The sequence below is a fragment of the Myripristis murdjan genome, unplaced genomic scaffold (assembly GCF_902150065.1).
Source record: "Myripristis murdjan unplaced genomic scaffold, fMyrMur1.1, whole genome shotgun sequence".
NCBI lineage: Eukaryota > Metazoa > Chordata > Actinopteri > Holocentriformes > Holocentridae > Myripristis > Myripristis murdjan.
The window spans coordinates 1-14,010 of record NW_021941807.1 but is presented as its reverse complement, the minus strand read 5'-3'; the positions used below and the strand labels follow the sequence as shown (position 1 = coordinate 14,010).

The 14,010-nt window shown below is 41.0% G+C and overlaps 1 long non-coding RNA gene across 1 annotated transcript; it reads left to right on the top strand.

The window, feature by feature from the left end:
• Nucleotides 1–407: 407 nt before the first annotated feature.
• Nucleotides 408–2,967, top strand: LOC115356796 (uncharacterized). Its single transcript, XR_003928016.1, has 3 exons — nucleotides 408–502; nucleotides 2,515–2,599; nucleotides 2,878–2,967. It is a non-coding gene; the product is annotated as an uncharacterized LOC115356796 (long non-coding RNA).
• Nucleotides 2,968–14,010: the final 11,043 nt, after the last annotated feature.

The window sequence follows — 14,010 nt, the reverse complement described above, 5'->3', positions numbered from 1 at the left end:
ATCATTGGACTTACAGTGGCAGATGAAGACGGACTCCTGGCTAACGAGCTAAACACCGGTGATGCGCATCGCTTTTTTCCCCTTTTTTCACCGGAGAGCAAGTCCAGGCGCTGTTTACAACCAGTGAGTGGCAGCGGGAACGGCCAATCACACATTAGCAAGAAACGGCAGAGCCAATCGAAGAGCTTGTGGGCGGTCTCAAGGAAAACAGGCTTCAGCTTGAGCGGCCGTTTTCCGCTGGGTCCCAGTGCTTGACCGGTCTCCATTTAATATAGCGTAACATTGTTTTTGGACAGTAAAAACTGCAGGGGACCAAAACTGCCTTTTGAAAAAGTGGAGGGGACATGTCCTCCCTGCCCCCTCCCCAAATTACGTCCGTGCTTGGAACTATCTTCTGCTGAAGAGGTGCCATATATCACTACGCACTTGAGCCTCTTCACATGCCCCACCGGAACAGAGCGCGACCGTTACTTCTTCTGGCTGAAGGTGGTGTTTTCCCGAGGTGAGTTTTAATTGTAATGTTTCATCTTAAAGTTTAATGTTACAGCAAATATTGTCATAGTGTGTGTTCACCTGGGATTGTATTTGAGTATGGTTTTAGTTAATTCAGACCATTAGCCATTTTTTCGAACGTTGACGAATGTTAGCTATCTTTGTCAGCTAGCAAACCTTGACGTTGACGGTTGGCTTAGCTTAAACTTCACTCAGCGAAAAATAAATATAAGGTTGGGCTAGTGGTCCCTATCATCCTGTTTCTCATATTCCTCATGTCCGATTACCACAGTGGCCTGCGAGAGTATTTAATTTTCTGACAACAGTCGGGGCTCCAAACTGAGACCAGATCGTGGCATTTTGCCGTTTTTGAGACAGCGCCAATATTTTCACAGCTTCTCTCGCAAAGCACGCGCGTCGTTGTGCGTGGAATTTGCCGACGTTTTTCTTTTACTATAATTTTAATAATCCATGTTGAGGGGGAGAGAGTTCACCTGTCTGAGTGTGTGCGTGAGGAAGGCTGAGGGTCCGGGAATAATTTGTCAGCTGCGTGGGTCACACCACCTACACTCCTCGGTGTGGGTCTGCCTTTTTCAGCTAACGTCACAGTCTCTCCGTATGTACTATGTTTTTGCGGATAGGAGACAGAGGGGGCATTTGTTTAAACATGGCCTTACACCCTCTACTTACTCAAGTCCACTTTGTTTGCGCCGGTTTGCGCATCCTCACGGCACTTCACGGTTTACTCATGCTAGTCGTGGAGGGTCCACAGTGTAAAACGGAGTTCAGTACGTGTAAGAGTGAGGAGGCAAGCACAGTGGAGAAACTCAGCGAGAGAAATGTATTGTGTACCAAGTAGGCTACTGTACGTTAAAGGCTACTGTACGTTAAAATAGACTATTAGAAGTCAAGGCTTAACGTACACAGCTTTTTTTCTGGCTAAAAATGAAGTGATACTTGGAGGCCGGTGTCTGATGCGTGTAAGTGACTTGTAATGGGCAGCATGGTGGTCAGTATTAGCAGAGATAATATTACCAAGCAGCTGTTTTTTTTTTTCCAGAACTACCAGTCAGTTTTTAAATGACTGCATTAATCAGAAATAGTTTTCTTTTCATCAGTAGCTACTTCCCATGTGAACTGTTATGGATTTGGATTATTTTTATGGACTTAAGTCAGAGAGAGTAGATGAGTCTGTTTGCTAGGGGGAAAAAAAACACTTGTCAGGCTGACCATTGAGCGCTGATAAAAGTGATAAAAGAAAAAATTTCCTGAAGCATTTAGCCTCAATAAAGTGTGATGAACAAAAGACACTTTTATAAAATTATGGGTTATTAAACCGTGACTTTAAAATCAGGACATCAGTGAAAACAGACAATACTAATAATCAAAAATATGAACGTTTCTTTTCAGTAAAACTTATTTGTGTGCCTCTGCCTGACACAGTGCACAGTTTAAATACTGCATGCAGGTTTTTATTCAGTGCAGATGTTTGTTGATCAGGTAACAGTACAGAGAGAGAAACTCAGATGGCTGTGAGCCTAATATTACAGCACTGATGTGCTCAGACACAAACAGCTATTGAACTGACTGACAGCTGATCCAGATGTGATCAGGTCTGAACGACACCTCCCTAAAACTCCTTCCTTTCATAACCGCTAGTTCCTGGACATTTTTAGACATAAAAAAAATGTCGGCAAATTTACAAGTTGCACACGTGCAAGTGGTTGCCAAATATGCTTGCGCTGTCTCAAGGGTCGCTGCAAAAAGCGACCATTTGGTCGCAGTCTGGAGCCCTGTACAACAAATGACAACAAATGACACACCCAAATATGCTCATAATGTCAAATGTTATCTTCAAACAAACAATGTGAATTCTAGAATAAACAGATACTGTAACGTGCTTTTATTGTCTTTCACAAAGAAAATTACCCACGTCTTGGCCTTCTTTCTCTACTCTCCTTCTCTCTCACTCCATCCCTCTGTTTCTCTCCCTCTTTGTTCCCACCCTACACTCTCTTCCAGAACAGAGACAGAAAACCAAGAAGTACAGACAGAAGAGGAGTTGATCTTGACTTCCTGGTTTGTGACACAGAGTAGAGAGATTAAGGTATATCTCTCTCTCACTCAAGCACACACACACAAAGAAGGAATACATCCACTCTGTCAGCATATTTAACATGATATTCACTGCTACGCTGTCTAAGTGATTGAACATGGTGCGCAACTCTGGAAATAGAAAAATTAATATGTGGAGGACAGTGTTGATATTGTGGCGGCCCGCCAAAAATAAATGACTGTTTGGTAACACTGGTATTAGAAAAAGCATATAGATACTGCTCACTACACACATTATTTCATATAGGCCCCTTTACTTTTATGTTTCAGAGGCTGTAAGAAAATGCTCCCTCCAGCCAAGTCCTCAGGATTCTGAAGTTGAGGATGAGATTAAGGTGTGGCTACGGAATTCAAGAGACAGCGGTGGACGAATGGAGCGCTAGCAAGAGACTTTGGGGGAAGAGTGAGCTTTGCCAATCAATACATCACCTCAATTGAGTATGGACATGTTAGCAGCACACAAGAATATATTTTCAGCATCAGAGGTCAGAGTTTTTGCAGTTTTTGCTTTTTCTTTGTTTGAAGTATGGGCTGAAAAATGTGTCACTAGTAACTGAATTTGAATCATTCATATTTGAATTTTGACTGCAGTTCCTCTCATGTTCCGTTGACCATGTTTAGTAGGAAGAGCTAGGGGGTCACGAACAATAGATATCAATAGATCACCAGGTGATTTCACTGATTACCTCACCTTGTATCAGAAAGGAGGAACCAATCAGTGAAATCACCTGGTGGAGGTTTCGGTTGGAATGAAAACCTGCAGCCTCTTGGCCCTCCATGGCACCAGTTTGACAACCCTGTCTTAAATGAATAAGGCTGCAATGTGCAGAGTAGAGCATTTTTCATTCAGTGTAATGAGTCACCAGCATGGGATGCTGGACCAGCATAACCAGCATGGAATGCTGGTGACCAGCATAACCAGCATGGGATGCTGGTCACCAGCACCAAAACACAACATATGCTGGTTTTGCTGGTATAACCAGCATACCCCATGCTGGTTTGCTGGTGACCAGCCTTGCTGGTCTATGCTGGTTTTCTAGCAGGGAAATTAGGGACTTGTAAGACCCTCAAAGAAAAATACTGCTTCAAAAGTGATTAAGCAATCAACAAACTGCTAAAAACATTGGCCAAATTGTAGTAGTAGTAGTAATAATAACAATAATAATAATAATAATGATTTTAATAATATTATAATGATGGCAAAAATTGAAAATAGCTGATCTGCAGGCTCACAATGCCATGCAACACGAGGCGTTGTGAGCCTGTAGATCTGCTATTTTCACAATATTTATCTGTGGAAATAGTAAAACAATTGGGGGGATCCCAAGTTCAAATATGATTTTGGGGGTTCACGGCCTGAAATGGTTGAGAATATGTCACTGTAGTAGACAAACAAACCGGGGATTCTTACTAATGTTACCTCAACACATCTCACATCAGTATCGGTAACCTATAACATACAAACACCTAGCCAATCCAGACACACAAATGAATACACAATCAGCTGTATGTCATCTACTCATCAAATGGTGTGATTGCTGATGTAAATACAAGAATTTGTGCATTTCTCTAAGTACTGCAAAGAACACCATTTTATCAATTCATTTCATACTATGTGACTAAAATGGCTAGGACTTTGGCTGAAAAGGACATATTGGTCTCCATTGAATATGCAGGGGTGCAAATTTGTCACCTTTTGGTGAAAATAAACGTTTTAAATCCAATTAATTTGATCCGTGTGTAAGGGCTCTTTGTCACCTTTTTCACAGGTGATGGGGTTTGCATTTTTGCACCCATGGCCCTAATATATTTTATTCCAGAACTTTCTATTCGAAGTAGTACCAGTTGGCAAGTGTCTTGTCAATAAATGAAAATGATAAATTTCCCAGCTAACTGAATTAAGTAAGGTAGCTTCAAGCTAGTATAGCAAGGTAGGATTCTGTATTTGCCATTCATATGCCCTTGTAATTAAGTGACCTTCTTTAACTCATTTTCTTTTCACTGGTAAACCTGTAGAAAAGAGAGAGGAGGACTTGGCGCATTCCCAAGAAAACCTGGGCAAGGGTTCCAGGGTTGCAATGCCTGGATCTTCAAAGGTATGTTGTCATCTGTTACAATGCAGACACCTTCACAGGTATCTTGTTAGTGCTTACATACTTCAGTCGTGCACCTCCGACTTGGAGGTGACCAGCTCCTCCAAAGAACATTTGATCTAAGGAATGAGTTTTAACCAGCTGTATGGTTAGACTAATTAGACTACGGCATAACTGTAGTCCAGCTCCAGTACTTCAAGGAGGAAGCTCACTTTGGTTACTATTGGATGAAGTGATTTATTTCAGGGTTTTGTACCACATCTGATTAATCACTTCATCCAATAGTATTTCACAGGAAACCAATGTGTACGCCTCGTCCAGGAAGTAGTGAACGGGACTGCAGTTATGCGCTTAGCCTATGTTCCTACAGCTGCCCAGCTGGTTGAACAGAGCTCATTAGTATCCAAATCACATCAGCTCTATGTCTTCTATGTCATATAGGGTTATATCTGGCTCTATTTCTTACACCTGCCTTATAATATTTTTGTTAAGAAAACATAACTGTGAGCTATGCAATGTGGGGGATTAAAGCTAACCCACTGTGCAATGATTTTGGTAAATAGAATACAGTTTCCAAAAGGGTAGGTTAACTTTGTGTTCTCCACGTTGTTCCAAGTTAAAAATAGATACCATGACAAAAACATATTGTCAGGTCAGCAAGTGGTGCCGTGAGCAGAGTAGCCGCCCCATGTAGAGGCTGCAGTCCTCACTGCAGGTCGCCCCGGTTCGAATCCCGCGTCGGACAGCCCTTTCCTGCATGTCATTCCCTCTCTCTCTGCCTCCCCCTTTCTTGTCCACTGTCTACTATCAAATAAAGGCAAAAAGCCAAAAAAATACTTAAAAAAACATATTGTCAACTACTACGCAAAAAGATAATCCTGCATAGACTAGAACAGCTGGTGTTGAAATGGAATATAAAATGTGATATTTTTGTATGTTTATCTGCAGGCAAGGAAAATGCATCTGATCCTGAAGAGGGCATGAGCGGTGAAAACACAGGACCTAGTAGAGACTTGATGCAAGGAGATTCTGATGAAGACAGCATGCCTGGGCCTTCAATGGTATGTACTTAGATTTTGCTTCAGTAGTATAATAGTATTGTCAGCCACGTTCAAATTTCACTCATGATACTTGTATTACCTGTAATCATACACTTTTATTATCTGTTTGGATAATAAAAAGGACCCCAACTCCGTTCATACTTACTCGTTTTCATGCACTCTCAGTCATCGTAGGTACATAAATAAGGCACCTTTTCTATCATAAGTGAATCAATACTAGGTAGTATCTATTTGAATCTGTACTTTCGGTACCATCCCTTCTATTAGGTGCCCATCCCTATTTATTACATGCATGTTTATCAGATTCTTTTGGACGGGCAGGTTCGACTCGGTTTATAACAATATCTCATGTAAAGTAAGCCGGTAACATAGAAAGATAACCTTATTGAGACTAACTCGAGAGCTTAGAAATGAAATGGAACAAAACTACCGGTAAATCATATTGTTTTCTGTTTTAACCCTCAGAGTGAGGAAGAGGCATCTCGTTTTGAGGAGCCAGGCTGATGAGGAATCTTGAGGGCACGGGCGGTGAAAACGAAGGAGCAGTAGAGACTTGACGCAGGGAGATTCAGATGAAGAAAGCATGACTGGGCTTCAGTGGTATGTACTTATTTGGCTTCAATAGCCTTGGTAGTGTGTAATAGTGTTAGTGTGTTAGTGTTAGTGTCATCAGTTGCTTGTGAGACTGTCTTACTGTCTGTGAGACTGTCTGTGAGACCTAATATCTGTTGGAGAAAATTTCCTAGCCTGGCACAGCTACTCATGTTCTTGTTAGATTACGGGTTTTCCCAGACTTATGTCTGGATAAACGCTCAAATCAATGTAATGTACTAATTACTACGTAATGTAATAAAATGCATTTTTATCCGAAATGTGTCTGACAGCAGGAACGAAACCGCTAGGCGTGCAGTTTTCAGTTTCCCTCCCTATGCATAGAGAAATCAGACAGTGACAGACACAGTTCAGATGAAAATGCCTTTTAACAAAGCAGAATATAACACAATTTCTGAACAAACATATATGGTATGGAGACATAGGAAAGCCATTAGAAGGCCACAGGATTAAAAATGTGGATTTCACAATCTTAATCACATCAGTTGGCTTACATTTCAACGCAGTCATTCAGTAGTAGAGCCAAAATGTTCTATTATGTAATCTTAAAAAGGTTGAAGTCCATCTGATGGTCACATCCCAAAGGACGCAAAATTTGTTCTCCGCATTTGACCCATCCCCTGAGGGAGCGGTGGCAGCAGCGGTGCCGCGCCTGGGAATCATTTGGTGATCTAACCCCCAATTCCAACCCCAAATACCGAGTGCCAAGCAGGGAGGCAATGGGTAGCATTTTTAGAGTCTTTGGTATGACCCGGCCAGGGATTAAACCCCCAACTCCCAGTCTCAGGGCGGACACTCTACCACTAGGCCACTGAGTTAGCATAGCCTTACTTGAATAAAATAGCTGAGTGGAGAGGTATCTCATGTGAAAAACATCTCTTGGCTATACAGCCTTTTTCAGAAATAGAGTTATTAAATAAAGAATAAAACTAAATCTTTTTTTTCTTTGTCAACATGCAGAATGAGGACTCCATCAGATCCTGGAGAGAACCTGTCTGATGATGGTGTGATTGCTGGAAGTCAAGGAGCCAAGGAAGATTTGATTCAAGTTGAAGCTGATGCGGACAGCATGCCTGTGTCTTCAGAAGACAAACCAACAGATGATCTGTTGTTTCCTGGGGCAAGTTTTACAAAAAAAGAGACTGTATTGATGCTGATGTCTTATGTGTTACGGCATAATTTAACCAGCGAAGCAGTAAGTCACTTATTGGAAATGTTTAACATAATGTTTCCAGGTCTTATCCTGGCATCACATTACCTCTTCAACAAAGAATTGGTAGTTACTCTGATTTTGATGTTCACTTCTATTGAAAACTGTCTGACATACTTTGGCATTAGAGCAGACTGCCCTTCTCAGTGTAACTCATGCAACACAGTTTTGACGCTGAAGCAAATTTAAAGAAGGGCATTTACTTAATTGTTTTGCCACTTTAGGACAGATAAAGCAACTGTTAGAAGTACAGATGTAACTCTTAATGAGAAACTACAACCACTGGGGTTTTTCTGACACAGAGTCTGGTCAAGAATATCAAAAACTATGTGACACTGGAGTTCTCAGAAAGGATGATTTGTCTCTTATTTGGAACTGTGATGGTGCACCAGTCTTCAAGAGTTCCAAATGTAGCATTTGGCCCATCCAGTGTCAGATAATAGAGCTAAAACCAGAAGTGAGGAAAAAACATGTTTTGGTGTCAGCGTTGTGGTTTGGGCCAGGTAAACCATCTGTATTTACATTACTAACACCCTTTGTTAAAGAGGCCTCACTGTTGGAGAAGAAAGGTGTTGAATGGCAAGATGTTCAGGGAAACAATCGCATCTCAAAAGTGTTGTTCTAATCCGAGCTGTGACTCGGTTGCTCGTCCGATGCTACGTAACACAAGGCAGTTCAATGGTCGCTATGGTTGTGACTTTTGTTACCATGAAGGCGGTAAAAACTATCCGTACCAGAACCTAAACTTAGAAATGAAAAAGATCATTACAGGCATGCAATGGTTGGTACAGAGAAAACCCCAGTGTATGGAGTCAAAGGGCCATCTCCTTTAATGAAGCTTGAGCATTTCAGTTGATAAATGGTTTTGTCCCAGAGTACCAACACAATGTGTGCTTGGGAGTCACTCGTCAGATAGCTTCATTGTGGTTTGATACTGAAAACCACGAGAGGCCCTGGTATACCGGCAGACAAATAGAGGAAGTGAATTGACGACTGAAACAAATAAAACCTCCTGTTGAGGTAACAAGGACCCCAAGATCGCTTAATGAGAGGAAATTTTGGAAAGCTTCGGAGTGGCGAGCGTTTCTCTCTTTTATGCTCTGCCTGCTTTAAAAGGCATACTCCCTGCCCGGTTTTGGAACCATTTTTTCTTACTCGTTTTTAGCATGTATACACTACTACAAGATCAGGTCAAGTCTAGCTGTACATTCATGTCTGAACTGTCTCTAAAGAAATTTGTGATACAATTCCAGAGACTCTATGGCGAACACAACATGTCATTCAACATACATTTGCTAACACATGTCCACCAGAGTGTAAGACATTGGGGTCCATTATGGCTACGTCGACATTTGTATTGAATCTAATATGGGCACTCTGCTAAAGTATTTTCACGGAACCCAATATGTCCCCTCCCAAATTGCTTCTAAGTTCCTCTTGTGGAGAGAGTTGCCAAAAAGGTTCAAACAGATAAGATGTCCAAGTTTCAGTCCTTTGTCGAAAAAATGCACTTTAATGAACGAAGAACTGAAAAATGCGAGGTACTGAATGAAAGTGTTACAGGGTTTGGGGACCCCCTGTGAGAGCAAATTTGACAAATAGGCATGCTATACAAAACTTGTGTCGATCTTTGGGTAACCACTTTACTGTTGGTGACTGCTTTTGGTCATATAGACGTTTTTTGATGGAGTGCTGTACCGCAGTGAAAGGTATGAAAGGCAAAAAAAAGATCTAACAATGCAGCACGCTTGAATGATGGCACATTTTGCCTGCTTGGCGACCTTGTGGTTTTTAAAAGCAGCTGTGAACATCAAAGCCCTGCAACTTGTGAGTGTGAGAAAAATTGTTGTATTTAGTTGAGATGCTGAAAACAAACAGAAGGCCAGTGTGTAAAGACCCGCAAGTTGGGGTAGTGAGTAGTTTCATCCATGTTGTTGAGAAGACTGGTAATATTTGTGCGATCTGGCCAAATATGGTTCAGAAGAAATGTGTTTTGGTTGAAGTTGATCATTTGTATGTAATCCCATTGCCGAATGTGCATGAACGTGACTAGACTGCCCTGCAACTTGTGAATATGAGATGCTGAAAACAAACAGAAGGCCAGCATGAATCATTCATAGATACTGAATACTAACAATGGATTATTATATATTATACAGTACAGGCCAAAAGTTTGGACACACCTTCTCATTCAATGCGTTTTCTTTATTTTCAGGACTATTTACATTGTAGATTCTAACTGAAGGAATCAAACTATGAATGAACACGTGGAGTTATGTACTTAACAAAAAAAGGTGAAATAACTGAAAACATGTTTTATATTCTAGTTTCTTCAAAATAGCCACCCTTTGCTCTGATTACTGCTTTGCACACTCTGGCATTCTCTCGATGAGCTTCAAGAGGCAGTCACCTGAAATGGTTTTCCAACAGTCTTGAAGGAGTTCCCAGAGGTGTTTAGCACTTGTTGGTCCCTTTGCCTTCACTCTGCGGTCCAGCTCACCCTAGACCATCTCGACTGGGTTCAGGTCCGGTGACTGTGGAGGCCAGGTCATCTGCCGCAGCACTCCATCACTCTCCTTCTTGGTCAGATAGCCCTTACAGAGCCTGGAGGTGTGTTTGGGGTCATTGTCCTGTTGAAAAATAATGATCGTCCAACTAAACGCAAACCGGATGGGATGGCATGTCGCCGCAGGATGCTGTGGTAGCCATGCTGGTTCAGTGTGCCTTCAATTTTGAATAAATCCCCAACAGTGTCACCAGCAAAACACCCCCCACCATCACACCTCCTCCATGCTTCACAGTGGGAACCAGGCATGTGGAATCCATCCGTTCACCTTTTCTGCGTCTCACAGACCGGCGGTTGGAACAAAGATCTCAAATTTGGACAGACCAAAGCACAGATTTCCACTGGTCTAATGTCCATTCCTTGTGTTTCTTGGCCCAAACAAATCTCTTCTGCTTGTTGCCTCTCCTTAGCAGTGGTTTCCTAGCAGCTATTTGACCATGAAGGCCTGATTCGCACAGTCTCCTCTTAATAGTTGTTCTAGAGATGGGTCTGCTGCTAGAACTCTGTGTGGCATTTATCTGCTCTCTGATCTGAGCTGCTGTTAACTTGCGATTTCTGAGGCTGGTGACTCAGATGAACTTGTCCTCAGAAGCAGAGGTGACTCTTGGTCTTCCTTTCCTGGGTCGGTCCTCATGTGTGCCAGTTTCGTTGTAGTGCTTGATGGTTTTTGCGACTCCACTTGGGGACACATTTAAAGTTTTGGCAATTTTCCGGACTGACTGACCTTCATTTCTTAAAGTAATGATGGCCACTGGTTTTTCTTTCGTTAGCTGATTGGTTCTTGCCATAATATGAATTTTAACAGTTGTCCAATAGGGCTGTCGGCTGTGTAGTAACCTGACTTCTGCACAACACAACTGATGGTCCCAACCCCATTGATAAAGCAAGAAATTCCACTAATTACCCCTGATAAGGCACACCTGAAGTGAAGTGAAAACCATTTCAGGTGACTACCTCTTGAAGCTCATGGAGAGAATGCCAAGAGTGTGCAAAGCAGTAATCAGAGCAAAGGGTGGCTATTTTGAAGAAACTAGAATATAAAACATGTTTTCAGTTATTTCACCTTTTTTTGTTAAGTACATAACTCCACATGTGCTCATTCATAGTTTTGATTCCTTCAGTGAGAATCTACAATGTAAATAGTCATGAAAATAAAGAAAACGCATTGAATGAGAAGGTGTGTCCAAACTTTTGGCCTGTACTGTATATATATTATATAATAGCATATCTCTATCGTAACACTATAAAATGATAATTATCATATTCACATCTCTATATAATCTTATATTCTATTCTATTATATATTATACTATAGCCCTCTCTCTATATCTGTATATATAATATATATATATATATATCACTGTTGCGAACATGAATTCTGTTTTTATTATTGCTGATCATGCTCTGTGTGTTTTAGAAAAGCCGCCTATGGACTGGTGTTGAAAATGAGCACGTGTGCTATAATCACCCAAGCAAAGCATCTGGTCTGTCCACTGCGACAGTGTCAATGTATTTGTGATGTCCATATCAAATAAAAACAACAATAAACAATATATATACACTATATTACCAAAAGTATTCGCTCACCCATTCAAATGATCAGAATCAGGTGTCCTAATCACTTGGCCTGGCCACAGGTGTATAAAATCAAGCACTCAGGCATGCAGACTGTGAAACAAGACATTTGGAAGAATGGGCCGCTCTCAGGAGCTCAGTGAATTCCAGCGTGGAACTGTCATAGGATGCCACCTGTGCAACAAATCCAGTCGTGAAATTTCCTCGCTCCTAAATATTCCACAGTCAACTGTCAGCTCTATTATAACAAAATGGAAGCGTTTGGGAACAACAGCCACGTAAAGTGACGGAGAGGGGTCAGCGGATGCTGAAGCGCATAGTGCAAAGAGGTCGCCGACTTTCTGCACAGTCAGTTGCTACAGAGCTACAAACGTCATGTGACCTTCAGATTAGCCCAAGTACAGTACGCAGAGAGCTTCATGGAATGGGTTTCCATGGCCGAACAGCTGCAGCCAAGCCACACATCACCAAGTGCAATGCAAAGCGTCGGATGCAATGGTGTAAAGCACGCCGCCACTGGCCTCTAGAGCAGTGGAGACGCGTTCTCTGGAGTGATGAATCACGCTTTTCCATCTGGCAATCTGATGGACGAGTCTGGGTTTGGAGGTTGCCAGGAGAACGGTACATTTCAGACTGCATTGTGCCGACTGTGAAATTTGGTGGAGGAGGAATTATGGTGTGGGCTTGTTTTTCAGGAGCTGGTCTTGGCCCCTTAGTTCCAGTGAAAGGAACTTTGAATGCTTCAGGATACCAAAACATTTTGGACAATTCCATGCTCCCAACCTTGTGGGAACAGTTTGGAGCGGGCCCCTTCCTCTTCCAACATGACTGTGCACCAGTGCACAAAGCAAGGTCCATAAAGACATGGATGACAGAGTCTGGTATGGATGAACTTGACTGGCCTGCACAGAGTCCTGACCTGAACCCGATAGAACACCTTTGGGATGAATTAGAGCGGAGACTGAGAGCCAGGCCTTCTCGACCAACATCAGTGTGTGACCTCACCAATGCGCTTTGGAAGAATGGTCAAAAATTCCTATAAACACTCTCCTCAACCTTGTGGACAGTCTTCCCAGAAGAGTTGAAGCTGTAATAGCTGCAAAAGGTGGACCGACATCATATTGAACTCTATGGGTTAGGAATGGGATGGCACTTCAGTTCATAGTATGAGTAAAGGCAGGTGAGCGAATACTTTTGGTAATATAGTGTATATGGGTCATTTCACCAAATTTTCAGGACATCCCACGCACTTGGGTCTCAAAAAATTCTGAAAAATTCACCAGTTGTTCCTTATTTATCCAATAGGCACACTGTAAAATTTTAGTTTGCTCGGATGAATACTTTTTGAGATACGGCCAATTTAGTGAGGGGAGTATGTGTCGATTTTGGTGCGATTTTGGCGCATCCTTATTTTTCCTCCATTTTCAGGTGTCAGTATCTCAGGAACTACACCACATAGGAAACTGAAATTTGGTACGATAATACACTTCCACCTACTCTCTCAGAATATACAAAAACATCAGTCATACATTATAACTGGTAGGCATGCCAGCACCTCAAAAATGGAAAAAGGTTTTGTGGTCGGCCATGTTTGGGCCTTCAGAAAACAACTTTGTATTTGCCCCAGCTTCTTGATTTTTTTCAGAGCTTTGAGATACATACATGGACTGTTATTAATGATTCGTCAGATATATGCATCGGTTTCTGGATGGCAGCTTCTCCAAATCCAAAAAAAAAGTTTTCAGGTCACATTTTCATTGGCCCATAACTATGAGGGACGAAAAATGACAAAACAATAAATAAATGAATAAATAAATAAATACGCATATAAATATATAAATGCATAAATAATTAAATTAATAAATATTTCTACATTTATTTATTTATTTATTTCTGTTTTTATTCATGCATTTATTTATTTATTTGCGTATTTACATTTATGCATGTATTTATTTATTTATTTTTCATTTATTTATTATTTATTTATTTATTTCTACATTTATTTATTCATTTATTTATTTATATATTTATTTTTACATTTATTTATTTATACTTTATTTATTTCTACATTTATTCATTTATTTATTCCTTCTTTTATTTCTACATTTATTTATTTATTTCTACATTTATTTATTATATTTCTACATTTATTTATTATTCCTACATTTATTTCTGTATTTCTACATTTCCACATTTATTTATTTCTGTATTTCTGTGTCGTATGTTAATCAGGTGGGCGGTTCTTACATTCTCTTAAGCACGATTGGTTTGTGGGTGTGATCCTAT